Source organism: Spinacia oleracea, chromosome 3 (assembly GCF_020520425.1).
Source record: "Spinacia oleracea cultivar Varoflay chromosome 3, BTI_SOV_V1, whole genome shotgun sequence".
NCBI classification, from domain to species: domain Eukaryota; kingdom Viridiplantae; phylum Streptophyta; class Magnoliopsida; order Caryophyllales; family Amaranthaceae; genus Spinacia; species Spinacia oleracea.
The window spans coordinates 28,520,398-28,546,105 of NC_079489.1; the positions used below are offsets into that span (position 1 = coordinate 28,520,398).

At 40.3% G+C, this 25,708-nt stretch overlaps 1 long non-coding RNA gene across 1 annotated transcript; it reads right to left on the reverse strand.

Moving 5' to 3' along the window:
* Positions 1 to 20,671: 20,671 nt before the first annotated feature.
* LOC130470241 (uncharacterized) lies at positions 20,672 to 22,623 on the reverse strand. Its single transcript, XR_008930185.1, has 3 exons — positions 22,485 to 22,623; positions 20,852 to 20,944; positions 20,672 to 20,770 (listed from the first exon to the last, which is right to left on the reverse strand). It is a non-coding gene; the product is annotated as an uncharacterized lncRNA (long non-coding RNA).
* Between the last annotated feature and the right edge of the window lie 3,085 nt (positions 22,624 to 25,708).

Here is a 25,708-nt window from a genome sequence, read left to right on the forward strand (position 1 = left end):
GGAATCGAAAAATTTAATCGGAAGCGCATCGTACGAATAAGCATCGGACGAGGCCTGCCGGACGAGGCCCAGCACGAAGCCAGGCCATTGCCCAGCAAGCCAAGCGCGCCGCACAAACAGCCACGCCAGGCCCAGCGCAAGGCCAGGCCCAGCAGGCTGCGCAGCGCGCACAGCGCGCACAGCACGCGCAGCGCGCAGCACGCGCGGACGCTGCGTGGGCTGCTGCTCGCGCGCACGCATGGGGGCCCATCGTGGCTGCCGTGCGTGTGTGTGCAAGTGTTTGTGTTCGTGCACGTTTCCTAAAACATGCAGAGTTCGGTTAATGATTAAATTCCTAATTCTATTTGATAAATTAATTAAATTAGAGTTCTTGTAGGATTCTAGGTTTAATTAATTTGTATCTGAATAGGATTTCGATTCCCTTTCCATACCCCTATAAATATGAGGCTAGGGCTCACAATTTATAACAAGTTTCAAAGTATTCAAAAAGTGAGTTTTTGAGAGAAAATTAAAACACACATCTTGCTCATAAAAGTGCCGAAATTTTCTAGTACCTTAAGGGCGATTCTAGTTGGTCAACCTTAAGGCGGATCCGGACGTGCTGTGGACTATCTACGGACGGACGACACTTGGAGTCCTAAAGACTTGTTCTTGTTCGGTTCGGGCGCAGCTAGGGAGGGCACGCAACAAAGAGTATGCATCTAAATTATGCTATATGATTATGTGTAAATAATATGTTGTCCTGGGTTAATGGTTGTTTCCGCATGATCTATGTAATGTCATATGTATCATAACCTAACACTTTCATCATCGAACCTTCCCTTTCGGGAATGGGGACAAAAGTAGGTGTCTACAGTTAGCCCCCACTTTGACTGAGTCTTGGAGTAAGACGATGGTCAAAGTATTAGACGGAGTGCGTCGCACAAGCCATGGTGACCTGTTTTGGCGAGGGTCTCACGAGCCCCCGAGTGATAACATTTGATTTAAGGGTCATCACTTGGAGTGTTGACATATTCCTCACGTGTCATTGGGATTTGTCAATGGATAGTATAGAAACTTCCTCACTTTGTCATTGGAAGGATCTAAAGAAGTGTAGAAACTCCCTCACTTTGTCATTGGGAGTAGTTACAGATGTTTTCGAAATCAAAGCTATAAAGTGTAATTGGGCCTGGCCAAGCCCAACCACGAGGTAAAAATGTTTTTTAAAGATTCTCATTTTCAAGGCTAGTTAAACGAGAAAACCCCCTTGTTTTTATGGGACGTAAAACGAAGGAAAATCCAGCACATCGTTCTTTTTTGGAAAAACGGAAAACCAATCCTTTAATTTTTGGAAAAAAGGGAAAACCAATCACATCGTTCCTTTTTGGAAAAACGGAAAACCAATCCTTTAATTTTTGGAAAAAAGGGAAAACCAATCACATCGTTCTTTTTTGGAAAAACGGAAAACCAATCCTTTAATTTTTGGAAAAAGGGAAAACCGATCCTTTAATTTTTGGAAAAAGGGAAAACCGATAAAGGTTATCGCTGCAGCGACTAAGGACCTGCGCGGTTAGTGACGCAGACCCCGCCGGCTAAAGATGGCGAGCCTGTCCGCTAAGGGTGGACACCCCGTCCGATAGAAGTGGACGAATCTATTTTTGAAATTTGAAAATAAGGACCTACGCGTCTTGTGACGTAGACCCCGCCGGCTGAAGATGGCGAACCTGTCCGCTAAGGGTGGACACCCCGTCCGATAGAAGTGGACGAATCTGTTTTGAAATTTGTTTTGTGTTTATTTTTTGAAAATAAGGACCTACGTGGTTTGCGCCGTAGACCCCGCCGGCTGAAGATGGCGAGCCTGTTTCATTTTGTTTTTTGAAGATTCTATTTTTCGAAAACTGAGGATCTGCGCGGCTAGTGACGCAGACCCCGCCCGCTGAAGGTGGGCGAGCCCTTTCCGCTGAGGGTTGACGTCCCTGAATTCGTTTTTTCGATTTGGAACTCGCGTGGTTCGGTCTTGCCTTGATTGAGGTGGACAAGTCCCTATTTCATCTTTTTCTTGTGATTTCTCTTGAGATTTTTTTCCATTCATTCTTGCAGGAGCGAATTCTTTCGAGGGATGCTCGGATTTAGTTGCAACCTGAATGTGGGTTGACAACGTGCTTAGACGGACCATTGTCTTGTGGTCATCTTCCTTCATGGTTTTGAGCTAGTCTTTATGGCTCAATTTTGCCATTACCTGGGTCCTTGATTAGGGGACTATGTATAAGTATCAACGGCGACCTTTGTCTTGAGGTCGTAATCCGGTTTTATCTTTTGAGGTTATCCAAACACGGGACTTCGTACAGTGTAGTATGGGAATACCATTTTAACTTTTCACACTTTCTTTTGAAATATATATTTTCTTTCGAGCCCCCAAGCACTCGTGCTTAACGGTCATTTTTTGTCAAAGAGGTTCCTACGCATTTTGTAATGTCTTTGATCATGTTTGGGATCGTGCTCGTAAGTGCGAGCGATCTTTGTAGTGGTGTGCTAATTTGACAAAGTCGTGAGGTGCGACTTTCGGCAATTTTCAAGTCGAATGAGTATGGCAGGGCCCACTAGAAGTTAGGGCCTTTTTTGAGCCTGGGTACATTTACGGCGCCCAGGCCTGGGCGTTGAAATAATTCACGCCCAGGTGGGGCGTTGAAAGTGTTGTTTGGGGTGGTCTTTTGATGACACAGTTGGCCTCTTGTTTATTCGTTTATTTCACTTGGAAGTTCTATGTATTCTATTTTCTTTTGTTTTTTCTTTGTTTTTAGAACGTGATGATTTTCTTGAGAAGCCGTAGCCGATTGGTGGACTACGGTGCTTGTCGCTTTGGGGCGATTATTTTAAGGAACTGTTGCTCTTAAGGCGTACAGTTATTGCGATAGTTGGGCGAGTCTATATGGCCCGAGGAACGTACCTTGAGGCGTAAGATTTTGATTGCTCTTGTATATATCTTTTTCTTTTGAACGCGTTCGTGAATGTTCGATACTTAGAATGATGATATGTATGTGCGAACGAGCGTTCATAGAATGGTCGTTGTGTGCGGTCCATTAATCAGTTTGCTTTGAATCTTTTTTTTTAGCAATGACTGATTTTGAATAGTTTGCTTAGAAGCTTGATAGGGTTCAGGCCCATGAAGTGGGCTCAAACATCGTACCCTTTTGATTGTTCAAATATTTGCTTCGAGATTTTTTTTTATTTTGCTATGGTTGTTTCGTGGCTTGGAGCCCCCAAGTATGCATGTTGGGATGCTTCCTTTTGGCGTACGATTTTTGTAGGTTCTTTCGAGAAATATGCCCTGGGGTTCCGCTCGTGTAGGTGCGAGCTATCCCTTTCGTGGTAGGTAATACTTTGCTACTTTCAATCCTTAATGTAGAAGTCGTGTGGCTTGCATTTGGGCGATAAGTAGTCTTTGCCTCTTACTCTTGGTCGTGCTCGCATTAGTGCAATGTGCCTTACTTTTTTTAGACTTGTACTGTGGGATGGTTGAACTTATGGTGCAACGTAGGCTTGTGTGGCCTAACAGCGTGTCTTAGAACGTTCCTCCAGGTGTTGGGATATCATTATTTTTTGCATTGGAGTACTTCATCGCGCTGAATCGTTCAGGTGCTCAAACAAGTGTAGCACCTTCTGCGTGGGTTTGCACGGCTTATTACTTCGTTCGATGCGAGGATTCATAGGTGTTTCTTTCCTATTTTGATATCTGGGCAAAACATGGCTAGCAGAAAGAATCAGCGTCCAGGCTGGGGCGTTAAAGATATTGGCGCCCAGCTCTGGGCGTTGAAAATTATCTCTGGGTATATTTTGACAGTTCTTATCCTTGGTTTTTCTTTCGCTTTTGCCTTGGAACGACGTAGGCTGTGTAACGGGCGCTTATAGGGCGAGCATTAGGTGCAGTAGTTTAATCGGAGTTTTGGTGACTCGCGATTTTCAGTTACCCTTAATAGTGGGGCGACTTTATATATTCTAAGTAGCGCTTAGAATTTGGGAGGGGTTGTAGTCATTCTAAGGTTCGTTTTACGCGATTAAAGCTTAGGATTGTGCCCCTATGACATATGTATAGCATTAGCGTCGAGAATTTGCGATGAAATCGTCATTTCGAGCGTTTTTAGAGTGTTTTTCTCAAGCCTCCAACTGTAGCTACGGGATTGGCTTGGTGCTATAATGCCTTGCATACGTTTTTATGCATTCATGGTGACATGGATCATGAATAGTTTGAACCAGACTCGTTTAGTGCGAGGTACGTTCGAGTAGTGATCTGCTACTTCTCTTGTAAATGTCGTATTATGCGACATTGCCATGGTCAAGGTAGTCACATGTTGAAGTATGCCTTGACCAAAAGCTAGGTGCCTTTCTTTACCCATAATCATATTTAGAAATCTTTTTGACTCACTTGCAATATCGAGATAAACACATAGTTAGCTTTAAACCAACGACACTTTATTATGTTCGAAAAAGTCTTTGATATTTATTTGAAACTTATTAAAAAATCCGAGTCCTACTGTGTACAATCCGAGGTGTCCTAGGCAAGTTGACTTATAGAAGGGTTCGTACAGGATCACATGAGTGAATCAAAATACTGTTACGTTTTTTGGAATGCTGTCTAAGGATTTGCTGAAAGCCAAGGTGCAGGCGTCAAGGTATACTTGTGCCCGTTTGGCATATACTTTAGGCTTTTAGGGCCATCTTTTCCAAAATTGCGGGAATATAAACCGTTTTCAAATTGACTTAGATTTACTTGGTGTATGTCTGTATAAAAGTTCGAGGTATACTTAGTTCCTTCCCTATCTCTTTCATTTCAATTTTTAGCCCCCGGTTGCTGTTATGTCTTCCCATTAATAATGCTTTCAGATTTCGATTTTAGATGCCCGTGTCATATGTCTGAGTAGGGTGAGCCTTGGTTAAGTGTCAAGTCCTATTGACAATGTCTGTTTTTTTTAAAGGGGATTCGCAAGCATTTGAATTACCATGAACGGGTGCCCTGAGTTCGAAGGAACGATGGGGCAATGCCGTAGAACAATTCTCTTTATTGCAAGCTTACTGCCTTTACTACTTGTCGGCGACTATGACTGTGTCTAGGGGTGAAAGAAGGTCTTTAAGCGAACGACTATGTCTAGTGGTGAAAGAAGGTCTTTTAAGTGAGTTAGTTCGCTTTAGGGAGGGTCAAGTCGAGTACTTTAGGGGGTCATGGACGCTTGCGCTAGCCCCCATTCAATTGAGGCAAAGCGATTTTTTGAGTGTTGGCTAAGTGCCTAGGAGTGTGAGTGCCCCTTCTGGCAAGGGTACGTGCCCTTATTATTTTTCGATGTGTGCTCGTTTTGGCATCTTGATGATTTGGATTCTTCCTTTGACTCAAATTTTTCTTTCGACTTGGGTTGCAAGTAATTAAATTTCAATAAGGGACTTCTATTTTTATTCTTGTTTTTCTATAGGCTTTAATATTTTTGCAAATTGGTTGGACCGAATCATGGATTGCCTACGTATCCGCCTTAAATAGATTTAATTTGGAATCAGGTCTTGCGTAGTTCTTAGCCTAGAAAATGGTTTTTTAGAATGCCGATTCAATAAGTATGTTCTGAGGTGGAAACATATTATTTGAAGCGGTAGAATAAGTGAAGTTTAATATTATTTTAATCTGCTGCCTTGCCGTAAGCCAAAAATTTGTTTTATATTTTTTTTTGAGTACATGTATTTTTTTTTTTTTGGTGGTACGTATGTCTGAATACGTGGTACATATGTCTGAATACGTGATGTACCCCCCCAAGTGTTCGTTATTGTTCCGTGTACGTGCGGATAAAATGACGAGCACTTCTGGACAAATTTTAGCAAGCAGAGAGATTCAGCGCCCAGGATGGGGCGCTAAAGATTTCGGCGCCCAGCCGTGGGCGCTGAAAATTATTTCTGGGCGGATCTTTTTTGGTGCGCTAAATGCTTCTTTTCCTTTTTAGACTAACTTTAGAGGCGCTTTGCAAAGTTTCTTTTTTATTATTCACATTTTTTTTATATTATTTTTTTATTTTTACGTTCAGCGTAGAATGTACTTTTTCATTTGTCTCTTTTTTATTCGTGACTCAAGACGGTTTGTATGAGATAGGATAATTTGTATAGGTATTGGTCAAGCATGAGGATTACATCTACTAGGACTCACAATTTGCAGCCTCGTGCTAGTGTCATGAGTTTACATCAACCAAGGCCAATGAGTAGCATGGGGATGACTCAAGGGTATATCAACAGGATGTATCCAAACAAGTTATATGGTCATTATGCTAACGGTGGTGTAAGGGTAGGTTTGGGCTTTGGAAATAATGGTCATGACGCACGTGTCAATGACCGTACGTGGTTTCCAGTTGATAACAAGCTCAAGAACAAGAGTCGAGGTAATGGTTTCTTGGGTTATGGCAATGAGAACATGGATGGGTTAAATGAGCTGAACAGGGGCCCCAGGGCGAAGGCGTCTAAGAACATAAGGATTGGAAAGGGTAGACATCGTAGAACTTTATGATTTGGATTGGTTGGCTCAATTCTTTTCCTTTGCTTTACTTGTGTAAATTTCGCACTTCGGGAGGCACGGGCTAAGTATTTCATGGCTCGCTCTTTTCGCTCTCCCTTTTCTCTTTCTATTTTTTCTTTCTTTGCACTTTGTGAGGTACGGGCTAAGTATTTCATGGCTCGCTTTTTTTTCGGTCTCCCTTTTCTCTTTCTCTTTTTTTTTCTTTTTCGCTCGGGATTTCCCCCCCTTTTTATCTAGGCTAAAAGGTAGATGGTTGTGGTCTTTGAGTCACGAGGCGAGACTGAATGAGCCTCGTTTGGTAGGCCTATAGTGGACCTTTTAATTTTTGTTGGCCTAGGGTGGACCTTTAAATTGTCTTACTTTGCAAGCGTATTTAGTCGTTTCTTAAAATGTGCAAATAGCGTAGATTCAAAATGTTATTTTTACCCTATTGAAATTTAACGAAGGAATTACATCGAAGATAATCTTTTTGCTTCTTTTCAGATTTCGGTTTCCGGGATTTAACTGGAAGTTGTGATTTAGACTCTAACTTTCATTAATCTTTCTGATTATAACCCGTGTATGAATACAAGGAGGTGGCCTAGACTCAAAATAATGACGTTTCGTAAGCCTATAATACTTGACCAAGCGACTCTCAGACTTAGGCTAATTGGACCATAACTTTCGTTGGTTGACACTTTAGATTTTAACCCCTGGGTGTTCATTTGTCATGCGCCATTTTGCTTAATGTTGGCAAGGTAGTTAGTTGGGGAGATCGAATTTTTATTTTTGCAAGACTAGAATCATTAGTGCGGCTTCTCTCTTAGTGTGTATTGCTTTACCCCAATGGTAGCCTTATGGTATGCCGATCTGGGTATTTTCATGGTTGGTCATGTTGCATTCATGGAAAATCTTTTAGTCCGTACTTAGTAGTATTTCAAAGAGCGAGTGACTCGAGAGGACTATGATAGTCGTGACCCAATGTGACTATAAGCCTTGAGGCCATTAATTTTTTCTTTGCCAATGGTATTGACACCTTAGGTTGACTTTGGGGGTTGTGCGACTATGGGGGAATGATTTTCAGAATGTGACCGTTTCCATTTTGCAAATACATAACATATTCTTTTTATGGGTGAGAGAGAGTATTGAGACCGTAGACTCTTAGCAAGGGATGACAATTACATATGGGTGCTTATTGATTTAAATGTTAGGATGGGAGACTCAATATGGTTTAACCTTTTGACTTGCAGAACGACACCAAGCATTAGGACCGATTCTATGGATAAGACAACTAAGACTTAGGATTTAGATCGTACTTTGGCATAGCCTAGTCTAGACTCGGATTTATTTATTTTATTCGAACATTATTTTTCTTGAAAACTTCATTCGAACATCATTTTTTGAATACTTTGCCCATGTGACATTCAAGGTTATTTTAATTAGCATGCTCGGTTTTGGTGCCGAGCATTGTCGTCGTAGGAGGCCTAACAACGACACAAAGAGTTATTTATTTTGATTTTTTTAGTCGCTTTTAGAATTGAGTGCTTTTCTTACGCCCTCGCAGCAATTTTGTTACGAACGGTTTTTTTTGCTACGTGTTTTCTTTTTCGCGGGCACCGAGGCTGCTGCACCTGACCAGAAGGCCAAACAACAACTTCGGCGCCCAGCGTCGGGCGTTAGAAATTCTAGCGCCCAGCCAGTGGCGTTGAAAATGCGTCCCTGGCTGGTTCTCGTTTTCTGTTTGCGTCTACTTTTGTTTATGCGACTTCGATTTTGCGTGCTTGCCTAATAACGTCCTTTACGCGTCGTGCAGCGTTTGTGGGTTTCGTTACAGGCCATCCCGAGCGTCGCTTATTTTTGTGGCGATCGTTCGGGTTTGCGGAACACTTATTTTGGTATAACTCTTTGGCCAATTGGTTTATGAATGTTAGGGCAATTTTTAAGGTTGTTGGTTTTTCTAGGATAGTTTGTCACACACAATCATATATTTCGCTACACATAACTAACATTCCATCATGAGGCAATAATAATATGTCATGTAGTTTATGATAGGCTTCTATGGGTAGTCATTTGCGCCTGGCTTGGTACCGCTTCTATCGTAGATCCAACACATGCCCCGGTCGAGGTAGTGTCTTCAACAGACGAATTTCGCTCAAGAGGCCAACCCGCAAGTGCAAGCCAAGGGGGCATGCAGGCGAGAGGGACCTAATTGGCGAGCGATTGGGTTTGGGACGGGTGTACTACTAGCGAAAGTGCCGAGTGGACAACATTCGAAGCGTATGCACCCCCCGGTTGGCGATGGGTATCCTTAGTCCCAACTCCCGAGATGAAACGCCAAGGGAGCCAAGATTCGTTATGCGGTTCTGCCCGTTCACATTAATATGCTGATTTTCAGGTCGTCCCAACTTGATGGGGAAATAAACGCGGGGTAGGATCGTTTCACCCTTCGGCTATTTTGATTACCTACAAGCACGAATATTTGCTTCACTATCCCCAGTGGAGTCGCCACTGTGAGGGGGTCGAAAAAGCACGAGGCTAATGCGTGACCTCGTCCCTCGTGGGTGTGACGCTTCTTTTTGTCAAATCAAGTGTAATTGGATTTCCTGTGAGTTTACACCCAATTGACTAGTAATATAGGAGTCGCCATTCAGTTTTTAACGACAATGAGAAAAACTGACAAAACCCGGTTATCGTGACATAAAGGGAGTGCAATTATGTTTGACCACGACGGCCGTAGGTTCCCTTGTGATCCCTGGTGGTGGGAATCGCTCAACGTACACGCGCAGGGTAGAGATTGAGGGTTCGGGGGACTATAACTACCGAGAGGAGTACTCGCTCTTCGATAACTCCAGAGGCAGGATATCCTTACTAGCTCAGCATAAATAATTGAAGGGACATGCGTTAACTATTAAACTAATCTGAGTTGATTTTAACAATATGCAACATATAGTACTAGATCGAGCGCGATTATCTGATTTAGATTGCTTTAAGGGACCTAGCATGATAATCCAATTTCCCAAAAATATCATATTTATTAAGCGTGATCGAACAATCAGATTTTAGTTAGTTTAACAGTTCATAAAAGGGCGAGGAAAGCAATTAAACCATGGAAAAGGGACACATTACGACGCACCATTGAGAGGTGCGTCACGGTTCTTAGAAAACTAACCACTTTGACTTTGCTATTTCTCCTTTTATTTAACGAATCTCAAATTATGGGACAGGATACGATCTGTTCGATTTATGGATCGATTGCGACAGAACGCGTGATCAGTTTTGCAGCGTGAGGCTTAGGCTTAAGGGTTTAGAGTCAATACTCAGAATAATCATTGTGTGTTGTGTGTCTTTCACGTCGAACTTAAGGCCCTATTTATAGAAAAGAGTTCGTGGAAAGATAGAATTGCAGAACTCTAATCCACGAGGAATTAGGAAAAAACACGTACCAGGTATTTTCAGCGCCCAGTGCTGGGCGTCAAAGATTTCGGCGCCCAGCTCTGGGCGTTGAAAATAGGATCCACGCAATTTCAGCGCCCAGGGCTGGGCGTTGAAATTGCTGTTTGGGCCGTTTCTTTGTCAGATTCAGACTCTTAGAATCCGTAGCGTATGAGACTTAATCGAGTCTTTTAGTGCGTATTAATTTTATGACGGAATGCGTCTGGGCCCGTTACGAACTCTAGGCTCGTTAGGATTTCAATCAATACGTGACTCTTATTTTCGAATCGTATTAGGAATAGGATTCTCTCGCAATTTCTATCTCATTCAGGATTTATGTTGGAGTGCAACACCTAATTCTAACAGGTTTCTATCTTTTATGACTTGCCACTTTTAACAACTACCCATTACGGCAGTTACTATTTTTAACAGGTTTCCATAAATAGCAGTTTTCTATAAATAGCAGGTTTCGGGTGAAATGAAAAGAGGAATTGAGATTCGTTATTTTATAGGAGATGCGTTGTCAAGTGGAGATTTATGCTTTCATCATTGAACCTTCCCTTTCGGGAATGAGGACAAAAGTAGGTGTCTACAGTATGGAGTGATGAATTTTGTTAAGAGATGAAGCAGATGTGAAGCTTGGAAGATTATAGGGTTTGGGGTTTAATGGAGGATGTGAGAGAATGAAGAAGATGATTAAAAGGAAAAGTGAAGGAAAGGGGGTGAAATCCCATGTTATAACATCCTTTTCTCCTCTCGCCCACCGGCCGACACTCGCCCGTCGGGCACACGACCGCCCGCCGGGCGAAAAGAGAAAATTTCGTTTTCCTCTGCGCACGCCCGGTCGGGCGCATTCGTCCCGATGCCCACCTGGCGAAAATTAATTTCTCTGCTGGACCTTCTAAAAAGACTCCATAGCGAATCGCCCGCCGGGAAGATATCCGCCGGCCGGGCATCCAGCTCGATTTTCTCCCGTCGGGCCTACAGCTGCCCGGTGGGCGAAAGAATGGGACGTACAAACTTTCTTCCTTCGCCCGGCGGGCGGAACACGCCCGGTGCCCACCGGGCGAAATTCTACTTGCTTCGTATAACTTATTTTTGATATTCTCGAACTTGGGGAGCTCAAATCTGCACATCATTAAACACCCAAACAGTAAAATGCCCTCTCCTCACCTCTCTAATGTAAGAATTATACTAAGAAACACACAAAACAAGAAATCAAACTACACTACCAAAAGCAATAAAATACGAGTTGCCTCCCGCAAAGCGCTGGTTTATTTCTAGGTCCCGCTCGGCCTCATTTACCTAAAATATTCTCATCATGGGGCGGAAGGATTGAGGTGTCGAACCTCAACCACTCCTACAGTAGCCCCTTCATGGTACAACTTCAGATGTTGCCCATTGACTTTGAATCGTTCACCATTGATGTTTTCCACTTCGACTGACCCAAACTTGCTAACCATAGTCACGATAAACGGTCCAGGCCATCTAGACTTAAGTTTTCCAGAAAACAACTTAAGTCTCGAATTAATCAATAGAACCTTGTCGCCCACCGCGAACTCCCTATGAAGAATGTGACTATCGTGCCATCGCTTTGTCTTTTCCTTGTAGATACGGGCACTGTCATAGGCTTGTAACCGAAACTCATCTAGCTCACTCAACTGTAGTAGCCGCTTCTCACCGGCTAACTTAGCATCCATGTTGAGTTGTTTGATTGCCCAATAAGCTTTATACTCCATTTCTACCGGCAAATGGCATACCTTACCATACACCAACCGATACGGGGAAGTACCAATAGGTGTCTTGAAGGCAGTTCTATACGCCCATAGAGTGTCATCAAGCTTTTCGCTCCAATCCTTCCTAGACTTTTCCACCACTTTCTCAAGTATAGATTTGATCTCCCGGTTGGAGACCTCAACTTGCCCACTCGTCTGAGGGTGGTAGGCTAGTCCTGTGCGATGATAGACCCCATATTTGCGCAGGAGCGCATCTAGATGCTTCTCATGGAAGTGTGAACTTCCATCACTGATCAAGGCCCTTGGAACTCCAAATCTGGGGAAGATGATTTTCTTGAATAGGGAGATGACTGTCTTAGCATCGTTAGTAGGCGAGGCAACAGCTTCCACCCACTTTGACACATAATCTACAGCAACAAGGATATACAGATTACCCTTGGACGATGGGAATGGTCCCATGTAGTCTATCCCCCACACATCAAAAACCTCGACCTCAAGAATCCCGTTCTGTGGCATCTCATACCTCCTCGAGATAGTGTCGGCCCTCTGACACGCATCACAAGCCATAATAAAAGCCTGAGCATCCTTGAACATAGTAGGCCAGTAGAAACCGCACTGCGACAACTTAACATTAGTCTTCGAAGGTCCATGGTGACCACCATAAGGTGAAGAATGACACCTATTGATAATACCATGGACTTCCCATTCTGGAACACATCGCTTGTGCAACCCTTCAGCAGTTTCACGGAACAAATAAGGATCATCCCAAAAGTAGAACCGAACATCATGTAGGAACTTCTTCTTCTGTTGATATGTAAGATCGGACGGAAAAATACCCCGTACAATGTAGTTCGCATAGTCTGCGAACCATGGTGACTGACTTGCAAGTGCAAGTAAGTGATCATCCAGAAATGAATCATCGATCGGTGTAGACACTTTACCATCATCATACCTCAATCTAGGCAAGTGGTCTACAACCACATTTTCAGCCCCTTTCTTGTCGCGGATCTCTAAATCAAACCCCTGTAGCAATAGTATCCATCGAATAAGCCTAGGATTGGCTTCCTTTTTGGAGAGCAGATACTTAAGAGCCGCATGGTCAGTATAGACTATCACCTTGGACCCAATTAGATAAGTGCGAAACTTATCCAAGGCATAGACTATGGCTAGAAGCTCCTTCTCAGTAGTAGCATAATTAACCTGAGCTTCATCTAAGGTCTTACTAGCATAGTAGATATCATGCAAGACCTTTTCCTTTCTCTGACCCAAAACTGCCCCAACTGCGTAGTCACTTGCATCACACATTATCTCGAACGGAAGATCCCACTCGGGAGAACGGATGATAGGATCCGAAATTAGTGCTTGTTTAATCCTGTCAAAAGCCTCAAGACAAGCATCAGTAAACACAAATTGGGCATCCTTGAGGAGGAGTTGGGTCAGTGGTTTAACAATCTTAGAAAAATCCTTGATAAAGCGGCGATAAAACCCCGCATGACCAAGAAAACTTCTAACACCCTTCACATTAACTGGAGGGGGCAATTGTTCAATCACTTGGACCTTAGCTCGATCCACCTGGATGCCCTTATCAGATATTAGATTTCCCAAGACCACCCCTTCAGTAACCATGAAATGGCACTTTTCCCAATTCAAGACCAGATTACATTCTTCACACCTTTTCAACACTTTAGTCAAATTAACCAAACAAGAATCAAAAGAAGTACCATAGACACTGAAGTCATCCATAAACACTTCCATGATAGACTCAATAAACTCAGAAAAGATGCTCATCATGCAACATTGAAATGTAGCAGGTGCATTACACAGACCAAAGGGCATCCTACGATATGCAAAAGTACCATAGGGACAGGTGAAAGTGGTCTTTCCTAGTCGCCTAGATGTATGGGAATTTGGAAAAAACCAGAATAACCATCCAGATAACAGAAAAACTTGTGACAGGCTAGCCTTTTCCAACATTTGATCAATAAAGGGAAGGGGAAAATGGTCTTTTTTAGTAGCAACATTCAGACGCCTATAGTCAATACACATGCGCCACCTTGTAACTACCCTAGTTGGGATCAACTCATTTTTCTCATTTCTGACCACAGTCGTCCCCCCTTTCTTTGGGACTACCTGAACAGGACTCACCCACTTAGAATCAGACACAGCATAAACAATACCCGCATCAAGCAATTTCATAACTTCAGCTTTTACAACATCTTGCATGATGGGGTTCAAATGACGCTGAGGTTGAATGCATGGCTTTTGGTTCTCATCTAGATGTATCCTATGCATGCAAAAATATGGGCTAATACCCTTTTAAATCGTCAATACTGTACCCAATGGCCTTTTTGTGCCTTTTCAACACATTAAGAAGTTGGGATAACTGGTCTGCATCAAGTGCAGTACTGACAATCACAGGGCAAAGCTGGTCATCATCCAAAAATGCATATTTAAGATTAGCAGGAAGAGGTTTAAGTTCGGGTTTCTTTACCTCTTTTACAGAACAGACCGGCCGAACTAACCTCCTCACTTTAGTGCTCTCCTCGGGTTTAGATTCTCCATCATCGAGAGCTAACTCTAGAGCATCCACTTTAGCACTCCAAGAACTGCTATCACCTGCAGAAGATTCACAATAAAGCACTGCCTCCAAGGGATCCCTTTCGAGAACTTGGGAGACGTTATCTCGCATAATAAAATCAACTACATCGATTCGATAGCATTGTTCTTCCTCTAGCATGGGGCTCTGTAAGGCATTATTCAGATTAAAAGTCACCTTATCATCCCTAACAGACAGAGTCAATTTCCCATTTTTTACATCAATGACCGCCCCTGCCGTGTGAAGGAAAGGTGTAGATGGGAATTTGAGAATCCTCCTGCATGTCTAATACTACAAAGTCCACAGGTATATAGAATTTACCTACTCTAACGGGAACGTCCTCTAAGATACCTAAGGGGTATTTAACGGAACGGTCGGCCATTTGCAGAGTGATATTAGTAACCTTAAGCTCACCCATGTTCAATTTAGTACAGACAAACAAAGGCATAACAAACACACTAGCACCTAAATCACATAAAGCTTTATCAATAAAAACGGTGCCAATGTTACATGGGATGGAAAAACTCCCGGAGTCTTTAAGTTTAGGTGGAGACTTGTTCTGTAAATAAGCACTACATTCCTCAGTAAAAGCTACAGTCTCTACCTCACCAAAGCACGTTTCCTGGTCAAAATATCTTTCATAAACTTAGCATATGCAGGAACTTGTAAAATCAATTCAGTAAATTGAACTGTTACCTGCAAGTTTTTTTACCACATCCAAGAATTTGTCAAACTGTTTGTCTAGCTTACTCTTGAGTTGCCGGTTTGGGAAGGGGAGTGCAATAGGTGGTACTTGAATATCTGTCCCCTTCTTAACCTCATTTGTAGCCTCTTTTTCATAGACTACTTTCTCGGCTTGCTTACCATCCATGACTACCTTTGGTGTTTCCTCATTAACCAGACCACTAGCAGACACCTCAGAATCAACCTCGACGGGCTTAGAAGGACCGTCATAACCTCTTCCACTCCTCAATGTAATAGCATTTGTAGTTTTCCTATTCTCAGGATGTGAAGGGAGTTGACATGGGGGTCTCCCTGCAAGAGTAGTAGCCATTTGTGACAACTGTGTATCAATGATCTTGTTAGGGCGGCAAGAGCATTAATTTTAGCATCCTTTTCACTCAAAGACTTCTGCATCTGCAACATCATGTTCCTCATCTCTACTAGCATAGGGTTAGACTGTGTGGGTTGAGGTTGTGGTGGTGGAGGCGATGTGTGTTGTCTAGGGAACCCAGGTGGTCCACTAGATTGTGGATTATAGTTATTCCGTGGCTGGTATGGTTGTTGTGGTGGTGGAGGGTGTTGAACCTGATGGGGGTTCTGAATATTAGTACTCATGTATGATAGTAGGGGAATATTTTTATACCCCTCATTGTAAGAATTAGAGTACGGGTTATTCTGTTTGTAGGACTGGATTGCATTACATTGTTCAATAGAGCTCCTACATTCCTGTGCATAATGACTAGACATTCCACAACTATCACAGACATTGACGGTTTGAGAATTCATTGCAATTAAACTAACAGGTTGAGCAGATTGAGCATTTGCTGCTTGCATATTATCAAACTTGTAATGTAAAGCAGTCAATTGAGCATTTACTTGTTCTATGGAATTCAAGTCACAGCAAGTTGCATGAATCTTCCACTAGCAGCTGAATCCAGAATAAGTCTAGACTCATTACCCAGACCATTATAAAATTGTTGAATCAAGAACCAGTCACTCAAACCATGGTGTGGGCACTCTCTTTGTAAATCCTTGAACCTTTCCCAGACCTCGAACAAACTCTAGACGAGCTGTCCTCTCAGGCGGGAAATACTTCACATAGAATGCAAGTGCCAAAGACTCATAGTTATTAATTTTCATGGTTGCTCGATTCAACCCATTGATCCACAACTTTGCCTTCCCACTTAGAGAGAACGGGAAAATCATCTCCATAGTTTGCTCCAGAGTCAATCCCTTCTACTTGATGGTAGAGCAGTATTGGGTGAAGGATTGAATGTGAAGATTTGGGTCTTTACCTGCTTCCCCACCGAACTGGCGTCTCTCAATCATGTCAATCAATGCAGGCTCAATCTTGAAAGTCTCAGCTGCAATAGAAGGCATGATTGCCTTGGGTAGCACAGACAGACTTGGCTTAGAATAGTTTGTAAGCCTTGGTTCCACTAGTGGTGGTATTCCGTCACCCATCTCTATCTCTGTATCTGTATCTGAAGGAAAAAGATCGCCAAAATTATGATCAGAGTTAGAGTAATTCCCACACTCTGCAACAAAGTTTCTTCGTCTACGGAAGGTCCTTTCAGGTTCAGGATCGGACGGAGTAAGATTACTATTACCTACGGTCCTGGGCATAGACAAAGAAACTGTAAACGGGTGTGAGTTCCGGCCAGTAACAAACAATAATCTAGAATAAACAATAAATAACAGAAAATAAAACCATTTCCCCGGCAAAAGCGCCAAAATTTGACAGGCTTAAGTCGTATCACCTAATCAAAGATAAACCTAAGTCCACTAACAAGATAGTAAGGGAAGTAGGGATCGTATCCACAGGGAAACAGACGTTCTTTCTATTACTAAAACTACAGTCTAGACTATTGCGAACAAGAGTTTGGTTAGTTTTGATGCTAAAACTATGACAATAATAAAATAGGAATAATTCAGGTATAAAAAGGTCTAGGGCATAGGTTCACCGATGAACAACAATCCAGGATGATAAACAATCGAAAATAATCAATAAAGCAATTAATTAGACTAGCATGCTCTCTCGAATCGATACTAATCATAGACTTAGAATTAACGGGCTCTCGCTACGTATTAATTCCAATTCTACCTATTGACACAAGCCTAAACCACTACTACAATTTCCGTGCTTTGGCGACGCATTTTTGACTAATTAACGACGCCTATAGGCGTCGAGAAAATTTCCCTCGACGCTTGTCATTATCGTCGAGGAAATCTTAGTCGAGAATTCTTTGGGGCGTCGAGATTTGGGACGCCTTAAGCTGTCCGGGAAGTCTTTGGGGCGTCGAGATTTGGGACGCCTTAAGCTGTCCAGAAAGTCTTTGAGGCGTCGAGATTTGGGACGCCTTAAGCTGTCCAGGAAGTCTTTGGGGCGTCGAGATTTGGGACGCCTTAAGCTGTCCAGGAAGTCTTTGGGGCGTCGACAATTGTGACGTCATATGCTGTCCACAAAATAACAAGGCGTCGAGGTACTGCGTCTTAGATCTGTGTTAGGCGTGATTCAAAATTGTTTGTCGACGCCTTCCTGGATCCCTATTCTAGACATCAATTATCGTCCATAAACAATTGTGGCGGGAAATTTAAACCTTTATGTAATACAATCATGACATCATAAGGCGTCCAAATTTTGTAAGCTTATTTTCACTCAAATACAAATTTGTATCTATATATAGTTTATAAATGAAAATTAAAGCAACAAATTAATGATTTGAATATATATATATATAGATATACACACAACAGATTGATCTTCAATCGATCAACAATTTTTTTGGCAAATAATAAAATTTTATTATAACCAATTAAGTAGTAAAATCCATAGTACGTGCACACATTCATATTACTTATATATTTAAAGCCTAGATAAACTAAAATACACAGTACGTAAAAGAAAATAAAGCCTAGAAAAACTAAAATTCATAGTATGTAAAAGAAAATAAATTAAGCCTAGAGAAACTAAAATTCACAGTACGTAAAAGAAAATAAAGCCTAGAAAAACTAAAATTCATAGTACGTAAAAGAAAATAAAGCCTAGAATAAGTAACTAGGAACTAGCTATATATTTATAGACGATTGTTCGTAGTAGCTAATATGAAGCTCAAGTGTTCCAGGTTGCTTCATTCTTTTGTTGCTCCTTTATCACGTTGGATGATCTACAAAGCAAAATAACAAATGTAATAAGTAAAAATAAAAGTAACAAGCAGTTAAGTACTGTAGTACTCCGTATATAACTGTATCCAGCATTTGAAATTTAAAAAATAATTTGAGAAATCTAAGTGAAGTTTCATAATGTATCAGAAGTGAAGAAGCAGTATGACAATTTGCTCTGAAATTCATGGATTATACTCAGGTTGTTCAATTCAGCAGAGGAACAAACCAAGTCTGCTATGTACAAGGTTGTTGGTAATTCCTTGCAACACAACTCCCTGATGGCCTTCTCTCTTACTGGTTTTATCAATGTCAGATAATTTAATGGTGAATTTTTAGAATGTATCAGAAGTGAAGAAGCAGTATAACAATTTGCTCTGAAATTCATAACAATATTTTGTCCATTCCTTGGTTCCCTCGGTTCTGAATTTGGCAATATGACAATATGACGGTGAATAACGACATGCTTCATTCCTGGGCATTGCACACCATTAAATTATCTGACATTGGTGTCTGATATAGTGTCAAGCAGGATCAAGGCATGTAGCTATGACAGAATATCACAACAATAGCATAGATCTTACTGGTGTGCTGGAAACCCCCACGTCAGTTAGGAAATATACCAATCAGGGGAATAGGGGGGCAGCAGGAAGGGGAAGTTAAGTGGGTGAAATACAAATGAAAAGCAGGCACAAGACATAACAAGGTAAAGGACAGGAGGAACAGCAAGTTGAGTGTGGGTGAAAAACATGCACAGGACAGAGAAAGGAAGAGAGCACGAGGTGCATACAAGTCAGGTAGTGGAAGTGATGTATCACGCATTGTGCTAGCTTTGGTATGTACTTCTACAATAATAAAGCTTGGACCATCAAAGGTTTCTTGCTCACAGTTCTACTCCATGATCCCTGATATAACTGGTAGTTTGATGGACGTACTAGTTGGTACTATTTCTATACATGAAGCTTACCATGCAGTAAAGGAAATTGGTCTACGCAGAGAATTCTTGGTGCATTTTGGACCACGAGCCGCATTCTGTGGAGTAACAGATGATTGTGAAATAGATGATATGGTGTTTTGGGTGGATCGTGTGCAAAAGCAGCTACAAAGGGCTATAAGTAGAGAGAGATTGTGGTCAAAGCTCACCACATCTGAAAGCATTGAGGTAAGAACTTGCATTATCTATATTAACTCTGACTTCGCTTAGCTTAAGGTTTATTCAATTGCTGCTCCTAGTGAAACAGTGAAGTTCTGTTTTAGAGGACTTAGCCTTCTTACAGTCTTAAACTAGTTTCATTTTTCTCACCCCAAAACCCATTTGTTTGAACTTGTAGGGTTGTAACCTTATTTGAACTTGATGACTCTTATTTTCCTGTCATATCTAAACTTGATCATGTTGATAAACAATCATGGATCCTCTAAAACTATTTGTCAAAGTTATATAAGCTTAAGTTTTGATAGTCTTTGTTTAAATATCAAACATGAAGAATTTGACAAGGGAAATTTGAATACTTGGTATGGTGATTTGTGTACCAACAACAGAATAGGGGAAGAAAAAACAGTATAGTACCTAGCAGTAATAAATAAATTAAATATTAGGGTGAATATTTGGGGGGAAGCAAACAACAAGATCAAGGTAAAAACAGTAATTGCACCATAATGACTTAATGAGGGTTCCTCTGTAAACGGGAAATTAAAAAAGCTGGGGTTGTAAACCTAAAAAATGATTCATGCAGATGCAGCAGCAAACTGAAGATTAATGCAGATGCAGCAGCAAAATGAGTCATTCTAATAAAAATCAGTGATAAATCAGAAACGGGTGCAGATGAACAAAGACAAATGTAGATGAATGAAGATTAATGCAGATGCAGCAGCAAACTAAAGATTAATGCAGATGCAGCAGCAAACTACGTACTAATCATATAATAACACGCAACAGAGTTCAAATGATAAGAAATTAGAATAATTACCCTATTGTGTGACATGGACAAGACTTCTTGTGCTAAACGTAGAGATTCTGTTGAAGCAGTTCCTGTACGAACTTGACCTACAAGTTGAGCAAATTGTCCAATAAGAGTTGTAAGCATAAAACTATTCTCTTTAACTTGGGCTTGCAGCTTTCCATTTTCCTTCTCAAGTGTTTCATTTTTCTTGCTGAGAGCTGACACGTCTTCTTTCACACTTTCCATCACCACGGTCCTCTCTCGAACTTTCCCATACCCTTGCTTCCTTAGCACACCATGCACCCCGTAAACGTCGCTCTTTCGAACTCCAAGTCCGTAACCTAAAGGGCGTACGTGAATATTTCCACCATGCATAGTGTCCTCAAAAGCTGCATTTTCAAGTTCTTGTTCAGGTTTAGAAGGGTCTATAGTCTTCAACATTTCAATCTTAGCCTGTGCATCATCGTACACAACAATTTAGGATAATAATATGAATTTCATAAACAAATTAAGAAGCAATCCCATACTGGTTTATAAAATTAAGTAGGTTAATAAATCTATTAAATTTGAACTCATACCACAAAATCTTCAGTGACTGTGCTTGGAAGAAAGGTCTCGTCCTTGCCGGAATGAGACTTTATCCAAAGGGCTAATAAGCTCATTTTTTTCCATGCTCGTCTTCCTATATATAAATAGTAATGTAAGAAGTATTAAAGAAAATCTAAACCGGCTTTAATAAAATAAAAGAAGTCATGATTCATACATAATCAGCTTGTTGATTCGCATAGCTGTTACAACCAGATCTATGAAATTGATTTTGAGCGGCCCGTGCAGCCTTTCCATATTCTGAAAGTTTCTGCACTCATATTCAAAGAGATATATTAAGAAATAGTTAAGTCTTTTTAGTAAATAAATTAACAAATATCAACCAATGTAAACCACTAATCTATAAAACTGTTGCTAGAATTTCTGCCAGTCTAGCTAATTGAATATTAGAGTTAAGACGGGAATCACATGTTTGCATTTGTTGTCGTTGCTAGTAGAATTAAGTGATGGAATAGCTTGAATAGAATATATTGTTTTGTCTCGAATTTTAACCTGATAGATTGATAGTCGGGATTTGAATGAAGGTCAGACAGGATTTTGAATGAAGGTCAGTTTCTGATTGTTACAGGGGGTTTATTTCTAAACTCTGATGTCTGCCCTTTTATCTGTTGTTTAGGTTTCACCTTGATACTTGCTTGGATTTTGTGACTACAACATATTTACTGCAGCTTGTGAAAATGAGGGGGTAACCTTGGATTTTACTGCATAAATAATTAGTGCTAAGTCTGCTAACTTCCAAGACTGTCAACAAAAAATGAGCTAAGTTGGAAAAAATGAATAGATGTTTGATATCATTCAGTAGGAGATGTTTTGACCAATTAAGATTTCTATGAATACTTTGTCTCTCAAACTAGCTAATCCCAATGCTAAATGTTTAATTTACTCTGAACATTAAGCTTTGAACTTTAGCTTAGTCATCAAGCTGCAGACAAGATACCCTGAGGACAATAGACGGACGCTGAAAACAACAAAGAACGGTTAATCCTATGGATTTGACATCGTTGCCACGATATTTCAAACAAGTATAGGAAGGAGGAGACTGCATATATATGCATTCTTCAGTGAGTTTATAAGCATCGGCCTCTAGAAAGCCTTGCTTTTAAAAATACTAATGCTTCACAATCTTAGTACCAACCAAGCAGGAATGTAAGAGTGTAAGACTACTAAAATAAGTTCCGTACAAAAAAAACCACTCTAACCAAGGGCTTAGTTAATGTGTTCAATATATGATTATCCATTCCAATTCAAAGGTGCGTACATATTTTGGATGCAAAGATTTCAGTGAGTTTTTATGGGCACTTCAGACCTCATTATAATAAACAAAATAGCTAGCTATAGGCATATCAAGCAATAGATTGACCAATAATGATAACCATAGGAACCTTTAGTTCTTCTACCTTAACCAGATTCTATTTGGAATGCCCTTAAATAGAAATCCAAACCCGAAATCAAATAAACTTGGAAGCAACAGAGATAACAAATATAAAAACTTACATCAAGTATTTGAATCAAGAAACCTGCAAATTTTTACTTGATGTAAGTTTTTATATCCCAATGCTATTTTTTCTAACCCTACTCCGTAACAGTTTAACCGGTTTGCTGATTTCTGTAACTCTTTCCTCAGATTTATAAGAAAAAACTCTAGGGTAAATATTCTAAAGGGGTGTAACATATAATAAAATAAGGACAACAGATGGGTAAAATCCACTTCATACACAGCATTAACACATACACTGTCATTTGTGAAAAAAAAACATCACTCAAAGTTCAATGAATAACATGGTACTTACTTGCCCTTCATCCGAAGCCCAATACTTAACTAACTTTCTCCATTGAGCACTGCTAATTCCATGTCGTGGCACAGCATCGCACATCTTAGCGAGTGTTTTCTCATCTGGTTTGTAGTAAGTCACCTTAAGCGAGTGTTTATATTGCCTCCAACTTTTATTGGCACGCTTGAGGATTTGTTTGTTATATTCCGGATGATCAGGAATAACAAAGCGATCCTTCAGGAAAAGCATTTACTAACATCAGGAAAACAAGACATGCTTTGAAGACAAAAAGGATTTCTGAGCACTATGCAAAACTGACTGAAGCGAAAAGAATAGAGCATTCTGAGCACTATGCAACACTGGCTGAAGCGAAAAGAATAGAACATTCTGAGCAATATGCAAAACTGATTGAAGCAAAAAGAATAGAACATTCTGAGCAATATACAAAACTAACTGAAGCGAAAAGAATAAAACATACTAAGCACTATGCACTCGTGAGGCGAAATGAAATAAACTTCTAGAAACGGGAATAAAGACTTGAACTTACTCTTATCTGCTCTATCATCTTAGCTTTAATTTACATCTCCATCAATATCAGGCCACTCCCTTTTTCCAAGTGGACAATATGTCTCTACCTTTGCAATACTACCAATGAATCTGACCAACATTTGGCCACCTTTCCTAAGCGGTTGGTAAAGGTCATTGAATTCAACATAGTATTTGACGTCGTTGTTACTCCAGACGTCGATTGTTTGAATAGAACCACTCACCAGTTTAACATTACCCTTAGCATCTGCATAAAAAAAGAATAACATATATACTTTGTATGTGTATATGAATATACATAAGATTACAAGAACAAGACGTATATATTCAGCAACTCTACAAGTTGGACAGAAGGGAAAAATAGAACATATACAGAACATAACATAACATAAGATTTCTTTATGCAGTAGCTTTCTAGTTGATTTATATTGGCTGAAAACTTTCTACAACTGAACAATCCTATATGCACTAACTTACCAATGGTCAAAACCTCCTCCTTGTCATCAAAATCTATAGTTACAGGCCAATCCGGATATGACTTCACCCTTAGGGACTTCGATTTTGTTGAGTTCTCTTTTGGTTCTTCACTATTGTTTTGCTGTTGATTGATCAGAGAAACTCTTGAGGATGTTTTAAAATCACTATAAGATGGGATAATAGGTGTCATATTGGGTGGCATATTAGGTGAGATATGACTAGTAGGCGAGATATAAGGTGGGACATGATCGGATTTTGATGTAGGATATTTTTGTGATTTTGATGTAGGGTATTTTTGTGATTTGGTTGTGTTAGAAGGTGCGATACTAGTTGGAACTTCAGATGAGATCGTGGATGAAAGCTTAGGTTGGACTTCATCTCTAGTTGCTTCCTTAAGTGAACTTGATGTTGATCCAGTAGGTGGCCTTTTCCATATAGCTCCAACTATGTTATCGAGTTGCTGTGCACTTTTTGAAGTACTCGAACATGGAGGTGCAACCTCTGATTTAATGGTACCTTGTGGAGAAAATGGTCCAAATTTGACAACAGTAGTAGGAACCTGAGATGATTGTGGTTGAGTAGCATGCTTTTTGGTCGGTAGTGATGCATCTTCACTCAAATATGAGGTATGTGCGGTAGCTAGACCACGTGTACCATCTGTTTCAGCAGGTCTAACCCTCTTGCGATAGGTCATCTCTTACTATATAACACTGCAAGACAAGTCACACAAAAAATCAAACAGGCATACTCATTAATTGCAAATGTAATCAGTAAAAAACCAAACAGGCATACTCATTAGTCGCAAAATTCAGTTCTGTTCTGTTTCATTTTATCACCCTATAGTTCTTCGTTCTGGCCCCAACCTTATCTTTGTAGTTTTTTCAGTCAGTGCATGATACAAAATTCATTCATGTCTACCTTATTTCATTGTCTAAAGTAATTATCAGACTGCACGTGAACCAATCAGTCAGAAGTTGAAACACTTAGTAAAGAATATGTAGAATTCGTGTAATATATTAATAAGCATATGTGTTGGTAGCCAAGCTGGTGATGTTGGAATTCCAACCCAAGAAACCTGCAGGTTTAGCAATATTTGAGTATTTTTACTGATCTACTATTGAATCAGCTGGTTAAATGAGAAGCTGAAAATTAGATGAGTTAATTTTCCTCATAGAAACATAGCATGCTTTGAAATCTTGCCATTATATGTGAAATAGAATCCTTATTCTCTTCATCTTAGTAAAATCAATTGTTATCAGTAAACATCAGTTTTAACTTTTAACAAGCAAGAACAATTATGATCAGTAAAAGTCAGTCACTACAACTGCACATGACAGCAAAAAGTTGGTTACTTACAAAAAAACGTATATCCAAGACCTGCATGACAAAGATAAAATTTAACAAAAATGAAGAATATGCAAAAATACCCACTTGAATAGACAGGTTTTTTAGTGAAAGAGGAACAGAGTTTTCAAGGCTAAAAATACCACTCTTTTCTGTTCTACTTGTACATTTCAGAATTCGGATAAGAAATGAAAAATAGAGACTAAATTTTGCTATCTTAAATTTCTTAAGGGCCACATTTCAAAGATAAAAAATTACTTCATTTGGCACTTTTTGTTAGTTGGCAGAGTAATAATCCACAAGAACACGACTCTGTATAGTTTGATAACACCAATATAACTTGCCTGGACATCCTCTGAAACTAGTGTGGAATGGACGGCCTAGCTAGCAATTGCAAGATTTTTGGATTGTGGTAGTAACCGATATAACTCTAACAAATGGAACTGACTGCAATAAATTAATATGAACACATTCACCAGTTGATATACTTCCAGCCACAGACATAGAATGAAATGTAAATTTATTCTCAATTTTCAAAACTTCAAAGTAAAATTGAAGTTAATGCAGGACAAGGACCCTGCAACAGATAATTGCATTGACAGGAAACACAACAACAATGCAGGGTTTGCAATTGAATTAAACATTGATATTTTATTCAACATATATACTAAATGCTTAACATTCTCAAACTTTATCCAGTCAGACATAAACAATGTTTAATATCGACCTTCTTCCAGAAACAAACAGTGTTTAATATCGCACCTTCTTCCAGAAACAATGTCACTAAATTCTTCGAAATCCCGCTAACAAGTGCAACCCCAGGCTGAGTGCTAGGAACTGGAGTAGCCTTGGAATGTCTCAGGTTCCAAAAAAAA